Source organism: Neurospora hispaniola (genome assembly GCF_033458365.1).
Source record: "Neurospora hispaniola strain FGSC 10403 chromosome Unknown B0T23scaffold_8, whole genome shotgun sequence".
Lineage (NCBI taxonomy): Eukaryota > Fungi > Ascomycota > Sordariomycetes > Sordariales > Sordariaceae > Neurospora > Neurospora hispaniola.
In genome coordinates, this window is record NW_026944413.1 from 68894 (window position 1) to 77898 (window position 9005).

Below are 9005 nucleotides of genomic sequence, written 5' to 3' on the forward strand. Positions count from 1 at the left end.
TTAGGCTTATTAATATTATAATTGCTGCTGCTATAATTATTGTTATTATAATTGCTACTACTGCAACTGTTGTTGTTATAACTACTGCTACTGCAACTGTTGTTATTGCAATTATTATTATTGTATTTGTTATTGCATTTACTATATTTATTATTATATCTATTCCTACATCTATTGCTACATCTATTATTGTATATACTACATCTACTATTGAACGTGTTGCTGGATTTCTTATTCAATTTATTACAGATCTATAAATACTTAGTTAGGGGAAAAAGTATAATAAAGCGAAAATGCTAGAGGCGGATGTTAATACTATTACTATATAGGTATTATAAAGTGAGAGGAAAGGTTATAGCTTAATAGTATATAACTATACGGAATATAATTACTAGAAGGGGGTTATTTAGGTAAAAAATATTAAACCGGTATTAAATACTAGGGTATAAAAGGATTGGGCGAAAATACCTGGGAAATAACTGGGTATTTAGGAATAGAAGGATATTTAGAAATAGGTAAATATTTAGGAGTAGGAGGATAATTAAAAGTAGGATATTTAGAGATAGGAGGGTATTAAATACCGGAAGTAGGTATAGCCTGATTATTAAATAGGCCGGGCGGGTCCGATAAAAATTCTAAGCGTTTAAGCATATTATTACCTTATAAATCTTGCTATTAATAATCAAATAATATTATATTAATTGCTAGGGTAGAATTAATACTAATATTAATAATAAAACTAGAATTAATACTAGAGCTAATATATTAAGAATCCTTTTAAAAAATATCGGTAAATACATTAGATTTTATATATTTAACTATATATTTAAAGCGACTAGCGTTATATTACTATTACTCTTTGTATAGCGAGGTAATATTGCGGCGCTAAAATAGTATTAGAATATATATATAATTAAAAAAAAAAAAAAAAAAAGAAAAGGAGAAAAGCTATAAATCAATTTATTGGATTTTAATATGTAGGAAATTGAATACTATCTTGGCTAATGAAGGAACGCGGTATTTTAAGTACGGTAAATTTAGGAGGCGTATTAGTAGGTGAGTTCGGCTAATTATTAGTAATATCCGGCTTATTATTTTCGAAACCCTATATATTAAAATTAACAGTCCTTTTACCCTTATCGGCTGGCGTACCCTTGGGAGGGCGACCGCGGGGGCGACTATTACTCAGTTTCTTGGTGGGTATTATCTAGATTTGTATTAACTAAATAAATTTGAAGTAGTAATAATAATAATAATAATAATAATAATGATTATACTTACGGTGATTGTAAGCTGGTACTACTATATAATATATTTAGGTAGTTAATTTAATTAAATCACTTAGTTAATTAATTTAAAAAAGTTAATTTTAAGAAAATATTTATAGTAGTAAATTAAGTAGTGAGGTTTGGTTATATAGAATAAAAAGAAAATAATTTCAATTCTAATTATAAAGTTTATATATACGGGGTATTACTAATAATAAACTTCTACTACTTTCTATTTTATTATACGCGTAAATAGTACTTATATTTATTAGTTACTTAATAAATATTAGATTAAATAGTAAGGATTACAGCGTTGGGGGGTAGAATTAGCAGGGTATTATTAATAAGTAAATGTAGTAATATAATAATAGTATTTTAAATAAAAGGTTATTTAGAAGTTGAAAGTGGGTTATTGAAGTGGCCTAGAATTATATTGTCTTAGTAGGGATTAAAAGTTTTATAATTAATGGAATAATAGTACCTTTAAATATTAGTACCCTATTTATATACTGGGGTATATAATATATAAATTAATATACCCGTAAAGGAAAATAACGAAATTAGTAGTATTCGGTAACTAGCCGATTAAAAAATTAAATAATATTTTTAATAATTTGAAATTTATATAACGGTTGCCGGAAATTTAAAGTCTATTATAGTAAGGTACTACCTTTAAATATAATACTATAGGTCTAAACGCGTAATTATACGGGTAATATTATATTATTTATTATTTTATATATAGAATAAGATAATCCTTATTGAATAATATCCTATTTTATTTAATTTATTTATATTGTATATTACCGGTAGGTGAATAATTGTAATTAGATTGGATTCGCCCGGTTTTAATTTAATAGGCAATTTTAAGATTCTCCTTTTTTCGAATTTAATCCTTCCTATTATATTAATTTTACTATTTTAATAAAGCTAGTACTATACTATACCAACCTCGCTTAAAAGACGACCCCTTCTAAATAGATATTGTTATTAATAAATTAGTAAGAATTAGAATTGGTTATAGGAGACGAGTGCCTATCCCTAATATTTACTTTTATTCTAGGTAGTAGTAGTAATAATAGTAGTAAATTCGCTATTTAAAATTATTAATAGTACTATATTAATTAGGGTCCCTAACCGTCTAAAATATAGATTTCGCCCCTTTTTTTAATAATAATAATAATAGCGACGGTAATATTATTATATCTAACCCTACGGTACTCCCTAATAATTAGGAAGATATCGATAACGATATTAATTAAAGTTAGTTAGTTATTTAAATTTAAATAGATTTACTTACTAATTACTAATTTATAAATAAGACTTATTAATTATAATAATCTATTTAGAGATCTAGACCTGGTAAATATTCGTTATAGACTAGCTGAGTTTGAAGGTAATAATGATTTTTTAGACGAAGATTAAATACGGTTTAATATTAAGTATGTTAAAAGGCTCTTTAATCCTCCCAAATTAGAAATAATTGAGTTTAATGAAGATTTTGTTAATAAATAGGTAGTAGATTAAGCTGACTACTTTGTAGAACCCGAACTTTTAGTACTAGAAGTCCCGACCGGCTAAATTACGGATTTCTCGTAGTTTATTAAATATTATTATAATAAATACAAATATATATTGTTTTTTGGAATAGTATTCGGTCTATATACTTATTTACGTTATATGTTATTGAAGGACTATAAGGTTTAGTTAGAAATATTTAATTTATTGTAAGGGTACAACGGCCGTTTAATTTTAATAGTTTAAATTTTATTAAGATAATTAACGACCCTTAAAAGTTAGTTTATAAGATGATTTCTATTATTAAATATATAGATAGTATAGGTGCCGCTATAAATAAGTAGGATAAAGATTGAGTCTGCCCGTTAAAAGAAAGAATAAATTAAACGCTAGGTATAATAATAATAAGAATAGGCGGATAAATTAAAATTTAACGAATTTAAAGATTAATTAATTGTGCTAGCGCTATTATATTTTATGGACCCTAAGTTATTATTTTAGGCCTTCTTGAATTTTAAAATTACTACTAGGATATATAAGGGTATAGTATATTTAGTTAATAATCCGACGGAACTGTACTATGCTCTTTGCTGGTTATCCTTCATCCAGACTACCTTTAGCGAATATACCTACTTTATTAACGATTTTAAAAACAATAGCAAAGCTATTTTCCCGTTAGATTTTATCTACTTTTACTATTGTAGGGATTATACTATCTATAATATTAGGGACGTCAATAACTATTATAATATTGAAGATAGCTATATTGAAAACTATAGTTATAATTATATATAATATTACTATTGCTTACTTAACGATTATTTAGAATATTAAATATATATTAATTATATAAAAACCGTAGGTAAAAATTTCACAAACGAGTTTCGAAAGTATAAAAGTGAAATTATATTAATAATTAACGAATATATTCCTATTGACTAAATCGAGGAAGAATTCCTAGGTTTTAGACTATACTTCTAATTTAATTATAATATGAAATTTAAAAAGTACGAACTAATAATACGCCTTAACTAAAACAAATAAATTCTTTAAAAATAGGCCAATTAATTTATACCTATTAATATTAATTACTTTAACAGTAACAATTTGAACGATCCTAGTCCAGTAATTAATTTATAGCCTACCTTTATAAATTATATACTACGAAGTCGGAAAATATTCCTAAAATATACAATAAAACTAGATATTAAATACTAGAAAAAAAGCTTTTTAGTTCGCTATATTTTAAATAAAATTGCTAAATCCGAACTAAATTCTTACTAAATAGAAATTAATTAAGAAAGTAAAATAATAAAGATTTACCCCCTTATATATATATTACTCCCTCGTACCGAATTCGAAATTAAAACGTTCGGAAAGTAATATTTCGAAAAAGAATAGGATAAAGTATATATAAGGTACGGTAACGATATTTTAAACTGCCCGGTACTTATATTTATTAATAGTCTTAGTATTTACTATAATATTTACCGGTTTGTAATAGGGGTTTACCAATTACCCGTTGGCCTATCTTTTAATACCTACGCTAGAAATACTAATATTTTCCTTATTATTTTGGGACTATATACGTTTAACTTCAACAATATTATTAAAATTATTAGCTATATAATGCCCTTAGATTATAGAATTATAATAGAAGTATAAGGAAGACCAATATTAATATTAATATTTATACTATACTATACGGGCAATATACTACAATAGAATTAAAATACCGGTATTATTAGTATAGGTAGCTATAAATTTTATTAATTTTGCTTTATTAAGCCCGAATATATTATTATATATTAGTCTTATACACACTAACTAGCTATATTAGTCTACCTAGGGGGGTATGCGGTGCTGCTTCGTTCGTAGTCTAAGGGAAAAACCGTGTTATTAAAATCCGAATAAAAACCCTCAACTTCTCTATATCCAACCCTAACCCTAACCCGAACCCTTCGTCTCACCTCACCGTAGGGGGCCCGGGGAGCCTTAGTTACTTCTTTCGTCTCTTCTCTCGGTACGTTATCTCTTTAGTCCCGGTGGACTTCGCGGCTTCTAATTGGTCGGTTCCTTAAAGCCCCACTTCCCTACCCAACGCTTCAATAACGTTTTTTCTTTATTCCGGAAGCGGGTATTCTTCTTTTATCCTATTTTTAGGGTAAGGGTAGGGAAGTAGGGTTTTACTTTTTTTAATCGAAATTTTCGTTTTATTTTTAATTGGCCGGAATTTTTAGTAAAATAATATTAATTAGTCTAATATTGTAGGACTAGACGGGTTCTATCTAAGCGGAACTATAGCTCTAGAATAGATTTCGGAAGTAGGGTTCTAATTCCTAAACCCTATTAATAGAACGGAGAGGCCGGCGCGTCTTCGATTAGAATAAGATTTTTAATACGTACCTAATTACATATACCTAGGGTTTTAGACTAGGGTGGGCCCCTACATTTAATTTCGCTATAAATGCTTAGTAGAGTAATAGCGGGGAAGATCTTTTTATCCGATCCGGCGGCGAAAAACCGGATGAAAAGGGGGGGGGGGGGGGGGAGCGGGATTCGAACCTACGACCTTTCGGATAAAACCGAAAGGGGGCCAAGCTCAGATCTTCCCAATTGAGCTATCCCCCCCGAATATATTATTAATAAGAAGGATATACTTACGGATAGTCGGGAAATTAACTAGTATTATTATTAATATATATAAATAGAATATAAGGTGGATATTAATATTTAGCGAATAGGTAATAAAATAGTATACCGTACGTAATAGGGAATTAATAAATTTCGGCTAATATTATTCGATTTAATACCTATACTCGATATTATTATAACCCGCCCGCCTAATCTAACCTATTTATAATACAAAGGTATTATAACCGCCACTTATAAGATACTATTAGATATCTTTTTAATTCCCAAGGTAAAGGTCGAATATAATTGCGTATTGAAAAATTAGTTATTCCCGCCTAACTATAGTACCTTACTATTACCTTTATTATATATTCTAAATTATAATTTTACATACTACGCTTAATAGTCTATTATTATACTAATACTCTTTAAAGTATAATTATATAAAGATTATATTAATTTATACGCCTGGAAGGTATAGAAGGATATTTATTAACTATATTATTAAGAAGAGGACGATAAAAACAAAGATAAAGATATTATAGTAAATAATAGATTTGTTAATTATTTTGTTCGGGTATTAGCTATAATAGCTATTAATAATTCGATTTTTATAAATACCCGAAATATTAGGGACGTCTATAATAATATTAATATTAAGGCCAAGTATAGTAGATAGTAGTATAAAAAATTATATTAAATAGTATTAGCAATTATAGTTAGTAATCCCCGGGTATAGAAGGTATTTTAGAATTGTATTTATATAAATTCTAGTCCTTCTTAAGTATTATTATTTTGACTATCTATAGTAAACGGTCTAGAAGATCCCTTTATATAGATGGCCGAGGATAGCGAAGACAAAGAGGGTAGTATAATTGTAGTAGTACCGCTATTAAACCTCCCAAAACGTATAAAAGAGTATATTCGTAAAACTCTTCAATTAAATATTTATTTAAGGGTATATTATAGCCGTATTTATAATAAGTATAGTCCTCTTAGATTATTAAATATAATAGCGGAGGAGAAATATTATAAGTAAGTTCTGTTACCCTTGAAAAAGTCTTGGCGCCCGCAATATAGTAGGTACACCGGTCCGACTTATATATAATATATATAAGTACGAGAATTTAATATATAATATTAATACTTATAATTAGGATAATAATATTTGAGGAATTGAAGTTAATAATAATAAAATAGACGATTAAAGGCTATAGCCTAAATTACTAATAATAAAAACATTAAAAAAGAGATCCTCGAATAAAAGTATATTATTTATACTATTCGATTTACCCTACTCAATTCGTTTATTATTACCAACCCCGATTTAATAGAATAAATCTAGGATATAGCTAAGGAAGCCCCTAATTTATTCGATAACTTATTCTATTAAGAAGATAAATAGCGTATAGGATTAATTGTACGAAAAGAATAGGAATTCGATATTCCAATTACTATTAATTATATATATATCCGGCCGTTTATAATTGGAAAATTCGAAGCTATAGTAATACGTAGGATTTAATACCCTATTACTAGTCCTAACTAGAATTTACCCGTTTTATCTTATATAATAATTAATAACTTCTATCGTACTTTATTACGAGTATACAAATTAAATTACAATATTAGAATTTTAAAATTCGTTCCTAGTACTTTATAATATAATAAAGAGCTATCCTTTTTAAATAAATACATATATATAGTTCGAACGCCCCAATATAAGTTCCTAATCCTACCCTACAAATACTTCTATTTAGCTAATACTATTGTATTCCGAACCCTTTCAATATACGGGAATTAACTATTAAAATATCTTCCTTACCTTATACCTTAAGTAAAGGCCTAAACCCCAATCTACGCTATAGTACTACATAATAGTAATATATTCGTATATTAAATATAACGTAATTATACGGTTAGTATCGTTAAATATATAAAATCGATAATAATATTCTAAATCCCTTTAATTCCCCTTAAATTCCCTTAAATACGCTAGAATCTACTAAATACTATTAGAATTAGTAAATTCCGCTATCTTTTCTATACTTTTCGTATATAGCCCGGCCCCGAAGTCGGATTTTCACACAGAAACCATACTAACCATAACCATTTAGGGGTATTACAGTACCCTTAGGCGCTATACTTTTTTAATTGGCGATTATATTAGGTATTGCAACGGTGCTACTATAGGCCGTATTAACTATATTTACGTTTATAAATAGAAGTAGTATAATAAACGCTATATATTCCTTATATTAATTAAAATAATAATTATAGACGAAATAATTGCGAGCCTTAGGCTTCTATTAATTGAAGAAACCGAGGAGGTATTAATTATTAGCTTACTAATAGTATTAATAGATAAAAAGGTATATATTATAAATATTTCGAAGGTTTATAAACGCTAAACTATTTATTATTAATTGAAATAAGTATAAGTAACTTAGAATATTATTTAATTATAAATACTTTTTTAATAGTAAGTATTAAAGCGAATACCCTAAATGCCTTATTAATTATTATACAAAATATATTAATTTATTTATAGTAATTAGAATTATTATATAATATATTATAGTATTATCGGCTATATCCCCCTCCTATCGTTTAGTCTAATATTTTATTACTACCGTATAGAAGGCTATATAAAGGTTTATCGTAAATTCGTAAATTCTTCAAATCTTCTTAATTATTAATATAGCGCTTTATTTTTATCCTTCTATATCTTTGCTAATATAGCGCTTTATCTCTATCCTTCTATATCCTTACTAATATAATAACTCCTACTTGTATAAATAAATTAACTATAGTTAAATAGTACTATCGTATTATATTATAGCGTATTCCTATATTATATTACATATAATTACTTTTATTATATTATATTATATTTTAGTACTAGCGTATAACGCTGGCCGCCGGGAAGCGGTACCGTATAGTACTATACAATACCGGGTCGGAGTCGGGGTCGGGGTCGGGGTAGTAGTATAGTAGATTATATACGGGCGGGCGGGCAATAGGCAGGTAATTCTGTAGATAAATGTATACACATTAATTGCAACTTCCAATACTCTTTTTTTGTACCCGCCTACATGCGTATACATGCAGGTGATAGGGATGCATTTTCTTTAATAGGGATTGATTTTCTGGCCTGCATGAGTCTAGGATAGATCTGACCTCCTGGGAAAGTGTAGACATCTCTACTATAGTTTAAAAATCAACTATTGAAACCTATTTACTACAGTGGGACGGTAGACTCGTTACAACGGTAGTGTCCGACTTACCGTCGATTGACGGTCAATCCACTATATGTCGGTGGAGGGGGTTCACAGCTAAGTATAACGAACTAAAACCTTAATAATAAAATTTAATATCTTAGAATATTTATAACCGTTTATAGTAAACTACCTCGTTAGAGTATTTAACCTTCTACCTTCTAAAGTAAACGTTGGAGGCAAGAGCCTATAGGAATTACTTACTAAAGTGGCCAACTTCCCGGATAAAATCAAATAACTATATCTTAAGTATTTAAAGTTTTACTTCTATATAGTTTACTACTTCATTAAACCAGAAAAAAAATTA

The 9005-nt window shown here is 27.8% G+C and overlaps 1 pseudogene across 1 annotated transcript; it reads right to left on the reverse strand.

Annotated features, from left to right (window-relative positions):
- Positions 1-5330: 5330 nt before the first annotated feature.
- Positions 5331-5417, reverse strand: B0T23DRAFT_t351 (annotated as a pseudogene). Its single transcript has one exon. The product of its transcript is annotated as a tRNA-OTHER (tRNA).
- Positions 5418-9005: the final 3588 nt, after the last annotated feature.